General features: G+C 45.7%; 1 protein-coding gene across 1 annotated transcript in view; it reads left to right on the top strand.

Moving 5' to 3' along the window:
* The first annotated feature begins 15,534 nt into the window (after positions 1–15,534).
* The window catches only part of PCSK6 (proprotein convertase subtilisin/kexin type 6), a 110,273-nt gene continuing 108,784 nt past the window's right edge, over positions 15,535–17,023 (top strand). The window contains exon 1 of the mRNA XM_077918974.1: positions 15,535–15,554. The gene's annotated coding sequence lies outside the window, so the exon portion shown is untranslated. The remainder of the gene's footprint in view (positions 15,555–17,023) is intronic.

Genomic DNA, 17,023 nt, shown 5'->3' on the forward strand with positions numbered 1-17,023 from the left:
ACACCATAAATTTAAACAGTGCTTCCCCCCGGGGGTACTCAAGGGTACACAGTACCGGCACCTCTTTTGTTGTTGTTAAAAAGTGTGGCACTTACTGGAACAACTTCATGGTGAGTACTGGCACCTATTTTCCTATTTTAAAAAAGCACTGCATTTAACGCACTATGATACCACTTTAAGGCCCCATTCTCCCCACAGAGCTACAGTTTGTAGAGTTTTCTATGAAAAGAGATTGACTGCTAAACCAATCTGCAAAGTGTAGCTCTGTGGGGGGAATAAGGCTCTCCTAACAACTCTCAGCATCCTTAACGAAGTACACTTCCCAGAATTCTTTGGGGGAAGCTATGGCTGATTAAGTGGTACAATTGTGCTTTAAATGGTGTGACTATGGCCTGATAACTATAGCAAAATCCCAATGCAAATGCTAGCAAGGCTGTCCCAGGACTCCCATTTTGTGAGTGCTTTTGGCAATGTGTGTGCTTTTGTTTTAATCGCTGCCCTGGGTATGTCTTTGTCCATCTCTTTATCTCTCCCCAGCCCAATCTTATCAAGTGCTTCCTTCCTCCAGGCCAATGTGAGGGCTTTCGGTGTGATAGATCTTGCCCTCTGAGCTCTCTGGCCGCTCTCCCATCCATCTGGCCAGCTGTTTGCTTGGTGATGGTTGTAATGAGCCCACTCATTCCTCTGCCTTAACCAGAGAGAAACTTATTTAATAGCCTCTGCCTATTATCCTGGCATTTCTGTTCAGGGATGAATTATTAGCGCATAGCTTGCGGCAGTCCTACATGCAGGCCCTCTCACTTGTTGCGGGCAAGTTTGTGACTCTTGAGGTGGGCCCTTTTGTTTAAAACTTCAGTGAATACACAACAGGATGTTTCTTTTGACTTTTTAGAGGCCTGAAATCTCTTTAGGGTCTTCATTGAAGATATCAGAGAATTGTGTTGGAAATGGAAGCAGAAATCAGCGATGTTCACTTATTTGTCGCATGTCTGCAACAGAAATCAATCCAGGAAATATGACTAGTATTCACTGTAGTTGCTTTGCTTTTCAGTCTGCAAATGATACATAACTGATTGCTCCCCCCCCCCTTTGTACTGCATTTTCTTAGCGTTGAAATTAATGGTGTGAAATAACATAATGATAACGTAATTAAATTACAGCAGACAGGAGAGACTAATTACGTATATTGTGAGCATTCTTTTTATTTTTATCTAAATATATATATATACTGCTCGATGGTAGTAAGACCTCGAAGTGGTTTACAAAAAAGAATACAATAAAATTATCAGCAAGAAACAACTATTTAAAACATTAAAAAATATATAGTTGAAATCAAGAATAAGCTAAAAACTAGATTAAAACAACATTCTGAATAGGCTTGCCTGAACAAAAATGTTTTAGGCAAGTTCTGAAAAGTGTATGTGAAGACGCCTGCCTGATGTCAATAGGGAGTTCCAAAATATGGATGCAACTCATTGTCCAATTTGGTTGTGTCCAGCGTAGTGCTAAGCTACGTTATGCTTGTTCTGTTGGCAAAACGTTTGGCAGAACATATTTGTGTAAGGAAATATATAAATGGGTTGATGGTAACTCCGTTGCGTAATAGATTGCCCAATCTGCACAAAGAGCTTCAAGTAGCACAACTTGGATTCCTATGTTGTACAACATTTAAACTCACCACTACACTAGCTCAAGAGTTCCTGCACTGTGGGACAAAGAAGGTTGGATAAAGCATAGGTTTTGTCAGAAGCCGAACTGCAGCAGAACAGAAACAGCACTGCATGTGACAAACACCGGTCAGAACGAAAATCAATGCCTACTTAACATCCCTCATCCCCATTGGGCTTTATTTGGGGTTTCCCATCTACCACCATTAGGTTTTTTTTAAATGTACTTCTGCAACCATTAGAGTCCCCCCGACCCTGCTGATACAGTGGTACCTCGGGTTAAGAACTTAATTCGTTCTGGAGGTCCGTTCTTAACCTGAAACTGTTCTTAACCAGAAGCACCACTTTAGCTAATGGGGCCTCCCGCGCCTCCAGAGCACAATTTCTGTTCTCATCCTGAAGCAAAGTTCTTAACCCGAGGTACTATTTCTGGGTTAGCGGAGTCTGTAACCTGAAGCATCTGTAACCTGAAGTGTATGTAACCTGAGGTACCACTGTACCGCCTTCTTGTGCAAATTTGGTGCACATAAGGATCACCATTCACAGCCTGGAAATCAGAAATGGTGGGCATGATGTTCTCTCTCTCTCTATGGAGGTCCCATTTCAGTGGTAGCTGGTACCCATAGGCTGGAAGGAATGGGGGGCGGGGCAACAGTAGGTGGAGCCAGAGAGAAAGATGGGCAGAGCTAGAATCAATAATAGGCGGAGCTAACTAATTCTTTTGAAGAGGGGGAAGAAGAGTAGGGGAAGAGGACAGGGCCAGCTTCTGGGCTGGTTATAAGCATGAAGGCTGGCAGGTTAGACTAGCTGAGGGTAGACTGAAGTTGGTGGGGCAGTGCCCCATTTGCCCTAATGGACCAGGCTCCACTGTTCTATTTAGTTGTCACAAGAGCTATGTGCAGAAAACATTCAAGCAGAAAGTACACTCATCACCAGCACAACTGCGCGATGCTGCCAGTTCCCGTCAGAGCTGAGAGGACTGTAATTTTTTATTATTCAGAACTCGGTGGCTTTAAAAAAAAACAACCAACTCCGCGGCGCAGCAAAGGAAACCTGGGACTCTTATTTCTCCTACCTGGAGGATAGCAGGCATGCAAACGAGGCCCTCCATCTGCTTGTTCAAAGTGACTCCTTCCTTCTCGGCAACTCAGGTGGGTCTCCGAGGGATTTCGGAACAGGCAGGATGCCAGCCTCACTTGCAACAGATGCTGAGAGGTAACGGCTGCCCGTCCTGGCACATGCTTTCAAGTGTCCTTAAACTCACAAAGTTTCCCCACACCCTCTCTCAGAAATGTGATGCGATGAAAAGAAAAGCACCATATGCCCATGATGTGCTTTGGGGAAACACAGCCTTTGTGGCAGCTCCCAGATCTTTTCATCGGCTCCTTCGTCCTTCTTCTCGGCTTCTGAGCTTCTTTGTAGTGAAGCTGGAACAGGTGATCTTACGAAATGCTGTATGGCGGAGCAGAATGTGGCCCTCAGGGTCTCTCCATCTGGCCCTCAGAACTCTCACCAGGCTGCCCACTCTTTCCACAGCCTGTTCCAACCACTGGTCCTGCTCCACACTCTCCCCAAGCACTTTTGCCTGGCTGAAACGTGGCCTGATCCAACATACAGTATTTTTCACTCTATAAGATGCACCAGACCACAAGACGCACCTAGTTTTTTGGAGGAGGAAAACAAGAAAAAAAAAATCTGAATCTCAGAAGCCAGAACAGCAAGAGGGATCGCTGCACAGTGAAAGCAGCAATCCCTCTTGCTGTTCTGGCTTCTGGGATAGCTGCACAGCCTGCATTCGCTCCATAAGATGCACACACATTTCCCCTTACTTTTTAGGAGGGAAAAAGTGAGTCTTATAGAGCAAAAAATACTGTAGCTCTTTTGTGTTCTTAGCTCTACTGAAATTCTGGTAAAGAGCTAATACACAATACATCTTATTTATAACAATAATCAGTGTAGGTGTTATAAAGTTGTACCCAATACTAGTCTTGATCAGAGTGGACTGACTTAAATTAACAGACATGGCTCCTATTATTTACTACTACTACTACTAATTTATTTATACCCTGCCCATCTGGCTGGGTATACTTATTGTATTTATATCCCACCTTTTCCTCCAAAGATGCCATACGTGGTTTTCCTGCTCCTCATTTAATTCCCACAGCAACCTTGTGAGGTAGGTTAGGCTAAGAGGTTGTGGCTGGCGCACAGTCACCCAAAGAGCTTTATGGCTGACTGGGAATTTGAACTCTGGCCTTCCAGGTCCTACTCCCAACATTCTAACCACTACACAACACTGGCTCACTTGGGTCCATTTAGTTCAGTGGGTTTACTCTGAGTAGCTCACCTCCAAGGTTACATATACAGTACAGTCTCCCCCATATATGTTGAAATCTTGAGAAAATAACTCCTCCAAACTGGGTTGCTGAAATCCCAGTGTGCCTTCAGCATACAGTAGTTTCACGACAGTTGAGGAGTTGATGTGGCAATAGGGACCACACACCAAAAAAATGCCACCACACACAACAAACCACCCACCAGAACAACAACTGTGGGCTAATGAGCTTCCACGTCAGGAATGGATATTTTTGCGCAACAGGTTTTCTGTCTGAGAAAAAGGCAAATGAGGAAATGTGGATTGAAAATTAAATCTGGATTTAATGCAAAAAAGCACTGGTTGGCATTTGATGACTGTGATGTCACGTGGACGGTGCGAAAAGCTTTCGTGTATGAGTAGCACTGATTCCACAATAAACTTCCACTGGGAAGCACCCAGTACTATTGAAGCAGGAAACAGTTTCGAAAATAAGAGCAGTAATTCGCTTGTCAGGCCAATTCTTTGAAATGTAAGTCCCAGTGAGTTCTACAGGGCCTGCTCTCTATTCAGTTTGCGCCGGGCAGCAGCTGTACAGTTTGAGGAGGCCACGTTTACTCACAAGAAAACCCCACTGCATTCAGTTGAGTTTACTAGGGATGGACAAATCTGCCAATTTCAGTTTCTCTCAAGGCTCTAATTTTTCCAATCTCAAATTCAGTTCTCCACATCAGTAATAACAACAACAACAACAACAACAACAACAACAACAACAACAACAACAACTCCTCATTGGCATATTAGCACAAATTTATCCCAATATATACATTTTTGTTGCAATTTTGACTAATATACAGTGGTGCCCCGCAAGACGAATGCCTCGCAAGACAAAAAACTCGCTAGACGAAAGAGTTTTCCGTTTTTTGAGTCGTTCCGCAAGACGAATTTCCCTATGGGCTTGCTTCGCAAGACGAAACGTCTTGCGAGTTCTTGCGAGTTTGTTTCCTTTTTCTTAAAGCCGCTAAGCCGTTAATAGCCGCTAAGCCGCTAAGCCGCTAATAGCCGTGCTTCGCAAGACGAAAAAACCGCAAGACGAAGAGACTCGCGGAACGGATTAATTTCGTATTGCGAGGCACCACTGTACAAAATTTCCCCTAATACAGTGCATTTTGTATGTTTTCTTCCTTCACAAATATATACATTTATGTGTACATCTTTGTATATAGATTTTTGTACCCATTACTTGGTTGGAGAACTGCATTGAAAAATTCAGAGAAGTACAAATTTGGGAGGATGGCTGTGTTTAATTTGTTTGTTTAATTGTTTCAGTAAATGCAAATTAGGTAAGCTTGCCTTTAAATGCTAACAGAATCAGATTTCTCTCCCCTCCCCCCTTCCAGGTCAGTGTGCATAAGATTATAGCCTCAATATGAATCTTCCTTGGTCATATCACAAGCCAATATTCAAAGAGCTATTAAACATATATATAGATAATTGTACAATTTTCAGCCAGAAGAGGAAGAATGTCTGTTTCAAACAGTATCCTTGATCAATTTCCTTTTTGAAAAACTGCCTAGTTTTCTTTCTAATTGGTTACTAAGAGCTTATTAATTTGACACAGGTCACAATTGTGCACCCAAGTAGCTACCAGAAACAGCCATCCTAACACATAAATCATGTTTAATATACAGTATTATTTTTTCAATTTCTACATAATCTTAGTAACATATTAACTGTCCATTAAACAGTAAAAATTCTTTCGGATGCCTCATTTTGGGGCAGAGTGTAATTATGTTTAACAAGGACTAATAAGTCATTTTCAGAATAGAAGCACATTAACTCCCCCCCTTCTCTTGCCCTCTCTGAAGGAGAAATGGAGGTTTAATTTATCTAGGGTTTAATTTATCGAGTCCAACGTCGAATGTACGTCAGCTACAGCCCATGAATTTTGTTAACATTTCAATCTGTGTTTAGCCTGAAGAACTGCCAGCTTCAATAATGCTGTCTAAATTTTATTTTCTCTGTCTATTAACTATAATTTGAGTTGTATCGTATTTGTTGAGAGAGAACTACCCATATCTCCACTCTGGATCTCAAACTGGGATTAAACACTCGAAGATGCAAATTCTAAAAGCCTAAGGAGAATGCAATTGTGGGGGGACTGTTAAATCTTGCAAGGAGTGCTGTCATTTCCTCCCCCTTTCCAAGACAGGCTCCTGTGCCATTAAATACTACATAACAGGGAGAAATTCAACTGGTGAAGCTTTCCTCACCAATCCATCTCCATCAACACTGGGGGAAAGTGCTGAAGGTGTGTGTTAAGTTCTTATTAAATGCTAGAGGCTGCCACTATATCTGGAATCCTTCCTTACACATACACATATCCCTGATGGGCCACATTCCCTTCTGGGCAAGCTTCCGAGGGCCGCATGACAGTGGTGGGCGGGGCCAGTGGGGAAGTGGGCGGAGCAACAGATGTAAATTTTACCTTTTGCACAGCAGGCTAGTTTCTACACACACACACACACACACACACACACACACACACCTCTCCATCCCGCTGAACAACAGACATTATTGGCTCCATTGAAGGAGACATTCCAGACTGGGGGAAACACTTGAGGAGGGCCCAAGGCAGGGTTGGTGAGGGAGGGAGTTTAGTGGGCCACACAGAGAGGGCTTGAGGGCCGCATTGTTTGTTTTTAACACTTGATTGGAAGCCGCCCAGAGTGGCTGGGGAAACTCAGGCAGATGGGCGGGGTATAAATAATAATAATAATAATTATTATTATTATTATTATTATTATTATTATTATTATTTGTCCCCTGGGCCTGAGTTTCCACAGAAGACTAAGCAATGAGAGCAGGGGATGGAGGGAGTGTTACATCCTCTCCTTTTTGTTTTGCCTGTGCTTGCCTAGTTTAATTATTGCCATTCACTCTTCCTAACATCTGTGTGCTCTGCGAAAATTATTAATGAAGATTCTGCTGTATTAGGTCCCCCTAGCGGCCTGTCTAGAGAGGAGATGAAGCTGGCCGCCGCTTCTGGGGATTACTCAAGGGTAAATTAACAAGATTGCTCTCCAGAGTACACAGCATGCGGCTGTTAAAATTTTAGCTTTAACCACCCCTTTTTTATTTTATAAGGAAGAACAAGAATTAGCAGGCCATTTTATTGCAGTTCTCTGATATATCAGGAACATAGGACTCTGCCTTATACTAGGTCACACCATTCGTCCACCTAGCTCAGCATAGTCTACACTGACTTGCAGCTCTCCAGGGTTTCAGGCAGGGAACAGTCCCAGCCTTGCCTGGAGATGCCTGGGACTGAACCTTCTGCATTCAAAGCAGATGCTCTGCCACTGAGCTACAGCCCTTCTCCTGAAGCCTTAGCCAATGCAGCACATATAGGGTTGCCAACTGATCAGGGAGGGACCTGTTCTGCTCCTCTAAAAGCCATTGGTTCGGTAGAAATACCGTATTGGCCCGAATATAAGCTGCACCTGAATATAAGCCGCACCTTTAAAATTCAAGAGTGGGGAAAAAGACAATACAGTGGTACCTCGGGTTACATACGCTTCAGGTTACATACGCTTCAGGTTACAGACTCCCCTAAACCAGAAATAGTGCTTCAGGTTAAGAACTTTGCTTCCGGATGAGAACAGAAATCGTGCTCTGACGGTGTGGCAGCAGCAGGAGGCCCCATTAGCTAAAGTGGTGCTTCAGGTTAAGAACAATTCGACCTCCGGAACGAATTAAGTACTTAACCCGAGGTACCACTGTATAAGCTTCTCTCTTAAAACTCTGCAGGTACACACACCTGTTCCATTTTACCACATGTCTGTTTCAGCAGCGATATCGTAAATGCCTATTTTTGTAAGGTCATGAATTTAAGCCCCACTTTAATATTTCACGGTCGGAATTTGGGGGAAAAGTGTGGCTTTTATTCGTGCCAATACGGTAAGCAGGTTAGGCTTTTAACAGCCTGCAGAGAAGCATTGTCGTCTGCTTATGTCTACAGATCAAAACTGCTGCTAAATCCCCCTAGCCCCACACAAAACATTTAAAGTATTGGGCTAGATCAATATTCCGTTTCACATTTTAAGCACTTGCCTTAGCATTTATAATATTACAGAGATAGGTCAAGCTGCTGATGGTTTTGCCGTATGGAATAGAATTCCTCAAGGCACCCGAGGGCAGCAAGCTAGTTTAAGGCACGCAGGATAGGCTATGGGGCACATGCAGGTTTGTCCTCCAACAGAAGGGAAGGCCTCAAAAGGCCCTCCGGCAGCTGCCGCCTGAGGCAGTTGCTTCACTCTGCCTCACGGTAGGGCCGTCTGCGTTGATACGTTCCAGAGGCTGGTCAAGCTGCCAATGGCTTTGCCAGTATTCCAGATTCCGAGAGCTGCCTTCTGTTTGTTTTGAAACCTCTGGGGCTAAAGGGAATGATTCTACCATCTGTAAATACCTGTCTTTCGGGAGGACAGGTGAGCCTGATGAGCAAGAGCTATTTTTGACAGGGAACATATTGTGTAAAGGAGGCTGGGGGAATTTCTAAAAAGATGCTCTCTATTCCCTGCTCAGGAAATTCCACCCATCGCTCCTCATCCTGCTGCTGCCGCCGGCCACTCTGCAGTACTCAGTGTGCAGTTCATTCAAGGGCACCTGTTGCCATTTCTCCTGACATTTATGAATAACACCTTTTACCTTGACTGCCTTTTGTCCTGTTCTTCCTCTTCTCTTTTTTTTAATTTAGCATGTTTTACCACACCTCTGTTTAGTTAAGGCAGCGCTGGCAACATAAGGACAAATCCATACTATACATTTTAAGCACATTCAGTGTCCATTCAAAGCGCATGCACACCCACCCACCCAAATCCTGGGAACTGTAGTTTCCCCCCCTTACGGTGCTACCCTGTCCAGCACCCATAACAAATTAAAGTTCCCAAAATTCTTTGGGGGAAGTCGTGTGTCAAATATGCTTTAAACGTACAGTGTGGATCTGCTTTCGTATAGTGTTCTTGTCTCACCTGGACTGCTTACCAATGAAACCCAGAGAAAGAACCGCAGCTGCTGGATGCTAAAAATAAAAAGAGGAGGAGGAGGCATTCTTCCTCCTTCTAGCACTTATATCGAGGAGAGGGGAGTTGCAGCCCTCCAGATATTCCTGACTACAGCCCTCATCTTCTCTGTCCATTGGCCATGCTAGCTGGGGCTGATGATCACACCTGGCAGTCAAAAGTCCCCAAACCCCTGCATCCTTGGCAGCATGCAGACAATAACCAAATAATCCCCTCCAAAAGTCCTTTAACCAATAGTGACTTTCCAACAGTCAGGGCAAAAGGTCTTTTCAGCTCAGCTACCTCAGCTCCTTTTACGTAGGTCGGGAATTGGAGGCACAGTAGCAGTTGCTGGTCTATTCCTACCATCACCCTTTCACAGTTGGCCGTGCTGGCTGAAGGTGATAGAAGTGTTAGTCCAACAACATAGGGAGGGCTACAGGTTCCCCCCACACACACACCTGTGCCTTATATATTCCACAATATTTGTAATTGATTTAATGAAGCCACAAACTTCAAAGCTGGGTTTGCCAACGGATCAGGGGGGAAATGGCCCAGCCTGCTCTTGTGTCTTTTCCAGCAGCTTAATTTGCAGAAATGTGGAGCTTTTGATGGAATGGAGACGAGTTAGCTGCTCATTCCCGCAGACTGGATCACTCTTAAAAGCTGGTAGACCCTGGAAACAACCAAGTTTTGGAAACAACCAAGAACCTCCTGAAAGCGATGTCCTGAATCCGCTGCATTTTGTCGATTCCATTACTGAAGGCACACACATTTTTTTGTCTGTCTCTCTTTAGAGGTCTTAATGCAGGGGCTGCTGGTCTTTGTGGGTCCATGGGCACATTTGTAAACCAGAGAAACTGTTGTGTGCACCGCAACCATGCATGCACAACATGTATGCACTACAACCATGAATGTATCACAGCCACACTCCATAATTGCAAGCCCAAATGTGCATGCAAAATGGAAAGCTTTTTTCAAGCCTGATTTCAGTAGGAGGAGAGATGGGACCCTGTGGATGCCAGGGAACACCTCTAAGGGTGGTTCTGTGCCCACAATGCTGTATTGGTGACCAATGCCTTTATGTGTTTCTGCTTCCCTCTCTTTGGTGGGAAAGGATGGTGACCACTCAAGGAAGGCCTGGATTTCAGTAACACCATATTGTGTTGCTAGCCATGGGAAACATTGCGGTTCCTATCTTCTTCGGGGGGGCTTTTCTGTTTCAAGACAAAGCAAGCAAGAAGTGACACAACAGACATATGTAATATTATTCATGGCATGGAGAAAGCGGTCAGAGGACAGTTTTTCTCCCTCTCATAACACTGTAATTTGGGAACATCTAATGTTGGAAGACACAGGACAGATGAAAGGAAATATTTCTCTGTGCATCACATAAACTATTTAACTCTCTCCCACAGGAGGCAGTGAGGCCAGCAACGTGGATGGCTTTAAAATAGGATTGGGCATGTTCCGGGAGGATAAGGATATCAATGCCTACTAGCCATGATGGCTAGGCTCTGCCTCCATGGTCAGAGACAATGATGCTTCAAGTACCAGTTACTGAAAACCACAGGAGGGAACTGTGCTCTTCTGCTTAGGTCCTGCTCGTGGGTTTCCCACAGGCATCTGGTTGGCCACTGTGAGAACAGGATGCTGGACTAGATGGCCATTGGCCTCATCCAGCAAGCTGTTCCCATGTTATGAGGTAAGGTAAGGTAAGGGTAAAGGACCCCTGGATGGTCAAAGGCGACTATGGGGTTGCAGCACTCATCTCGCTTTCAGGCCAAGGGAGCCGGCGTTTGTCCACAGACAGTTTTCCAGGTCGTGTGGCCGGCATGACTAAACCGCTTCTGGCGCATGGAGGACCGTGATGAGTGTTAGAGTGCACGGAAACGCTGTTTACCTTCCTGCCGGAGCGGTACCTATTTATCTACTTGCACTGGCATGCTTTCGAACTGCTAGGTTGGCAGGAGCTGGAACAGAGCAATGGGAGCTCACCCGCCACGGGGATTCGAACCTCCTGTGACGTTAACATATGAGAGTACTGGAGGTGAAATAGTTAAACAGGTTACCCTATCAGAACCCAGGGGGGTGGAGTCAGAGGACTATAAAACCAGCTCTGGGAGGGGCGAAGGGAGGAGTTTGTTGGGAGCTGGGTGGTTGGTTGGAGTGGGAGTGTGGGTAGGTTGAGTTAGCATAGCGAAATAAGCTGAGTCAGGAACAGTTAGGGGCTAGGCAGACAAGTAAATACAGTGGTGCCCCGCAAGACGAATGCCTCGCAAGACGGAAAACCCGCTAGACGAAAGGGTTTTCTGTTTCTGAGCTGCTTCGCAAGACGATTTTCCCTATGGGCTTGCTTCGCAAGATGAAACGTCTTGCTAGTCTTGCAGGGTTTTTTTCGCTTTCCCCCCCTTTTTTCTAAGCCGCTAATAGCCTTTTAGCAGCTTAGCCGCTAATCCTTTAATAGCCGCTAAGCCGCTAATAGCGCTAATCCGCTTAGCCGCTAATAGGGTTGCTTCGCAAGACGAAAAAACCGCTAGACGAAGAGAATCGCGGAATGGATTCTTTTCGTCTTGCGAAGCACCACTGTATCTGAAAGGTGGTTTAGTGAGTGAGAGCAGGTAGCAGAAGTTATAGGTCTGGTTAGGCACCCCATGATTGTAATTGACCGATACCGTTTATGAAACCACATGCTTGTTAAACTGCAATAAATAAACAAAAGTTTATGTTCCAATTTAACCCTGACTGGACTCAGTATTGTACCAGGTAGTGCCTGGGTGGTGGCAGTGAGAAATAAAGTGGTGGCACAGGGATCAATAGAGGTGAAACGTCTGGGGACCCTGTGTGATCGCCACACCGCCAACCTTCCAATCAGCAAGCCCAAGAGGATCAGTGGTTTGGACCACAGCGCCAGCCCTGCTCCATCCCCAGTGTCTTTAAGAGCAACCCAATGTGGAGAAGTGGAACAGGCTTGGATGCTTTGCATTCTTCCTTTTTGCACCCCAGCTAAGGGAAGCTTCACCCATTGAATTTCTGCCTTTGGGGGCGCTGCCTAAAAGCTGAAGAGTTTGCAAACTCCACAGCCTGGCAATGGCGAGCCAGACTTCTGCCACATCTAAGGAAGAGAGGCTGCTCTTTGTATGCTGCCGGAACAGGACCTCGGTGGTTTTCCACTGTATTTGCATCGACACCAATTTCCAGCGTGGCTCGTGGAGTTTCTCGGGGGTGGGGTGGGGAGGGTGAGCGTTGCACATGGAGAAGACTTTAAAGCTTTATTTCTTTCAATAATATATTGCTTCTTGGGACCAGAGCCATGGAAACGCACACTGAGTGTTTGTATGAAGGCAAAGGAGCAGAAGAAAGCCCAGGCTTTTTCTGTTTGCCTAAGGGAATCCATTGCAGGCCCGCTCTGTATTTACTGAGCACATTCTTTATTTATTTAACTTATTGAACTCGTGCTACTGAGGGTGCCATTGCCCACAGTCCGTCTGGCTTTCCCCGTCGCTCTTTTTATGAAAGGAATCTAGGAACCAGTGGTGTGTGGGTATGGGTGAGAAATTTATCTGCTTCACGTTGGCAAAGGTTGAACTAGTGGGTGCTTGGGGTCTAAAGCCTGGAAATGCACTCAAAAAGCAACCTGGAGATATGTGCACACTAAAGCTTCAGACCGGCAGATCCTGCAGTGTGACAAAGATGACCATAGGGACAGGAAGCTGAGTCAGACCATTGGTCCATCTAGCTCAGTATTGTATGAACTGACTGGCAGAGGCTTTGTAGGATTTCATAGAATCGTAGAATTGGAAGGGACCTAAGGGTCCTTTCGGGGGACGCGGGTGGCGCTGTGGTCTAAACCACTGAGCCTCTTGGGCTTGCCGATCAGAAGGTCGGCAGTTCAAATCCCCGTGACGGGGTGAGCTCGCATTGCTTGGTCCCAGCTCCTAGCAGTTTGAAAGCACACCAAAAAGTGCAAGTAGATAAATAGGTACCGCTCTGGCAGGAAGGTAAATGGCGTTTCTATGCGCTGCTCTGGTTTCGGTGTTCCGTTCCACCAGAAGCGGCTTAGTCATGCTGGCCGCATGACCCGGAAAAACTGTCTGCGGACAAACGAGATGAGCGCCACAATCCTAGAGTCATCTGCGACTGGACTTAACCATTGGGGGTCCTTTATCTTTACCTTTTTAAGGGTCCTTTCAAACACAGTCTTTCCCAGCCCTACTTGAAGATGCCTGGGGTTGAACCTGGGACCTTCTGCATGCAAAGCAGATGTTCTCCCACTGAGCTATATGGTACCTGTCCCTTTTCTGGGTATATGTATGAGACCCCAATGTTCTCACACCAAGGATCACAGCCTAAGGCAATGGTAGCTAATGTGATGCCCTTCTGATGCTGTGGACTGCCGCTTTCAACAGCCCCATTCAACACAGCCAATGGTCAGGGGCACTCAGATTAATTTGTTGCAAGCCTTTGGTCATCACAAAGATGCAAGCAGCATAGAAACACATTTGAGCACAGGTGGTTCCCAGCACACGGGACCCCATGCTGTACAACAAAATTCTGTCTGATCTGTTGAGCTGTGGAAGCAAACTTAGAAACCTTGCACGAAGCTTATTTATCCCCATCTATCAACAAGTAACAGGTTTTCTCTTTATTATTCAAAAAAGGAAGCTCTCTGGAGAATTCCTTTGAGAAATCTGTCCCTAGGAGAATTGTACAAGGAGCAATAGTGAACATAATGAACAACACTTTCCACCTCTCCCTGGCTGCAGAATGGTCATGGCTGATGGGAGTTGTATTCCAGCAACAGCTGGAGACAGTGCCTTATCATTAGGCAAAGTGAGTGGTTTAACAGCCAATCCCTCTTCCCAGGGAAATCTGGAAATTGTAGCTCTGTGTGGAGAATAGAGGACTCCTAACAACTCTCAGTGTCTTTAACTAACTACATTTCCCAGGATTCTTTGAAGGAGGCCATGACTCTTTAAAGTGGTACGATACACCTTTAAATGTTTAGTGCGGATGGGCCCATACTCTTGTCCCTGTAACTATTCACCAGAACTGGAAAGTGCTGAATTAGCTTTGGAACGAACGTCTTCTCTTTTGAAATTCCCTGTTTTCCGCCTGACTGCAGTGACCCCCTGAATTCCTTGAGACGTGACAGATTCCTGCCTCACAAGGCACATGCTTCTGAGAGGCTAATCACAGGATTAGATAATAAGATCTGTTTGGTGTGATTCCAATAATCCAGTCTCTGCTTTAGCAAAGTGAAAGGTAAAGCAAATCTCAGATAAAAATCAAGCCGGGGTTTTGAGTACTCGATACTTAGGAAAATCTGGTCTTAAGAGTTGAAATCCCCTCGGCTTTTATGGCATCTACTATTCCGTGCTAAGTGGCAAAAAATGCAAGACTGAGTCTTTTGCTAACCCACTGCTTGGAGTTGCAGCAAAAGTATAGTCTTATGATCTAATTCAAGGGTAGCCAAGTTGGATCTCTCCAGTTGTTGCGTGGCCAACAGTCAGGGATGTTTGGGACCACTGGAGGTAATCCATTAGGCAAGTAGAACGCTGTCCCACCAAGCTCAGTCTGTCCTCAGCCAGCCCCCACCTGCCCACTTCCTTACTTACAACCAGTCCAGGCTGTGGCTTAGATGGTCCACCTCCTTGTCCCTGGTCACAGTGTTGCCCTTGGAGAGCTCAGCAGGGAGGAGGATGGAGACAAACGCAGAATTCACTAGCTCCACTTACTATTGAGGCTAGCTCCACCAGCCATGTGCTCTGGTGCTGGTGTTGGCCTCCCTGACTTTTTTCCTATTCTTCCCAAAGGGCGCCAGTTTCCACTGGTGGGAACTGTAATCCAACAACATCTAGAAGTCACGATATCAGCTACTCTGGGTGTTCCAGACAGGGACTTAAAATGGCAAATAGGTTGGTAACACAAATTGGCAGCTGGCATGTTTTTGCAATGCTGCATTTTCCACAGAAAGGGAAAATCTGGATTCAATTTGAGAAGGGAAGAAAGATAGGCTGCATTTTGATGCTAACAATGTTGTGTTGACACTGTGGCTGTCTCTACACTAGGCATTTAAAGCACATGCCTTCCCCCAAAGAATCATGGGGGTTGTAATTTACCCCTCACAGAGCTACAATTCCCAGCACCCTTAACAAACTGCAGTTCCCAGAATTCTTTGCAGGAAGGGATGTGCTTTAAATGCATGGTGTGTACACAGCCTTTGAAAACTCTGCATTCATAAAGAGCAGCAATCCTCCAATAAACATTTATTTGAAAGCACCCTTTCCCTTCCTTGCTATTGCAGAAGGACCTCAGACTGCCATACTGGCTGACCCTAAGAATCTCTGCATACCATTGGCTGAACTGCTCTGACGTCCCAGAAGGACCAGGCAAGACAGGGAGTCCTAGGAAAGGAAGGCTGGAGAAGAATATAAGGGAGCATTTGAAAAAAGGAGAAGGAAAACTGGAAAAGGAACAGAGGAGAGCTGCAGAAGGAAAGGAGCTTCAGAGGTAAAGAAAGCTGAAATTCTTGCAGATACGAACTCTTTCACCTTGCCAATTTTTGCGTCCCCTCCTCCCCTCCCCTCTGGAGAAGTATTTGAAGTGGTTTTTCCTTACCTTTAATTGCTTGGCTCACAAATTTCATTGAACTGTTTGCATCACACAGTGTGCCTCTAGCTTTGAATTGAAACATTCATGCAGGAAAGGTTATTATGATAAATACTCATTTCATGATTGCATCCACTGCCTGGGCTGGAATCCTGGATCCAGTTCGGGGCTGGCATCAGCACCTGGTGCCCCAAGGCCCCTGTAAGCCCTGACAGGGTCCACTGCTGAAGCCCCCACCCCCTACATCAGGCAGCTGTATTTTGTTGTTGTTGTTTAGTCGTTTAGTCGTGTCCGACTCTTTGTGACCCCATGGGCCAGAGCATGCCAGGCACTTCTGTCCTCCACTGCCTCCCGCAGTTTGATCAAACTCATGCTGGAAGCTTCAAGAACACCATCCAACCATCTCATCCTCTGTCATCCCCTTCTCCTTGTGCCCTCCATCTTTCCCAACATCAGGGTCTTTTCCAGGGATTCTTCTCTTCTCATGAGGTGGTCAAAGTATTGGAGCCTCAGCTTCACGATCTGTCCTTCCAGTGAGCACTCAGGGCTGATTTCCTTAAGAATGGATACGTTTGATCTTCTTGCAGTCCATGGGACTCTCAAGAGTCTCCTCCAGCACCATAATTCAAAAGCATCAATTCTTCGGCGATCAGCCTTCTTTATGGTCTAGCTCTCACTTCCATACATCACTACTGGGAAAACCAGAGCCATACATATCCCACCATGTCCCAACCTGGCAATACTCTGGGACATGAGAGGACATTAAAAGGGTGGCTAGACCCAGCTGCCCAATCAGCACTCTCTGGAGGGCTTTCATGGCAGCCAGATAAACCCAACAGAACACACTGAAAGAAGAGGTGGCTCATCTGAGGACACTTTGACCAAATCTGCCCAAACCTGGAGATTTGAAATAATAACTAACTACTAACTAGCAGCAGATCTCCAGGGTTTCAGACAGCTGTCATTCCCAGCCCTACCTGAAGATGCTAGGAATTGACCCTGGGCCCCTCAGCATCCCTAAAGCAAAGCATCCCTACCAGTCCTTGGTACATAGGAGCCTATGAAGTCAGGCTACAACTAGTTCAGTACTGTACTGTTTACACTGCATGACGCTGGCTTTTCAGGCAGGGGACATTCCCAGCCCTACGTCAAGATGTTAGGGATTGAACCTCTGCATGCAAAGCAGATGCTCTACCACTGAGCTAAGACACTTTCCTCAGGGCCCAGTACCTTAAAGAGAGCAGAAAAAGACAACATTAGCTTCCATGACCTTCGGTTGTATAAAGCAACCTTTTGTCTGTTGCTTGCTATTCCTTCCCTGATTGCACCATCCCAGCAATTATGACACCTTTCTTCCCTAACCAGGAAAT

Source organism: Podarcis muralis, chromosome 14 (genome assembly GCF_964188315.1).
Source record: "Podarcis muralis chromosome 14, rPodMur119.hap1.1, whole genome shotgun sequence".
Lineage (NCBI taxonomy): Eukaryota > Metazoa > Chordata > Lepidosauria > Squamata > Lacertidae > Podarcis > Podarcis muralis.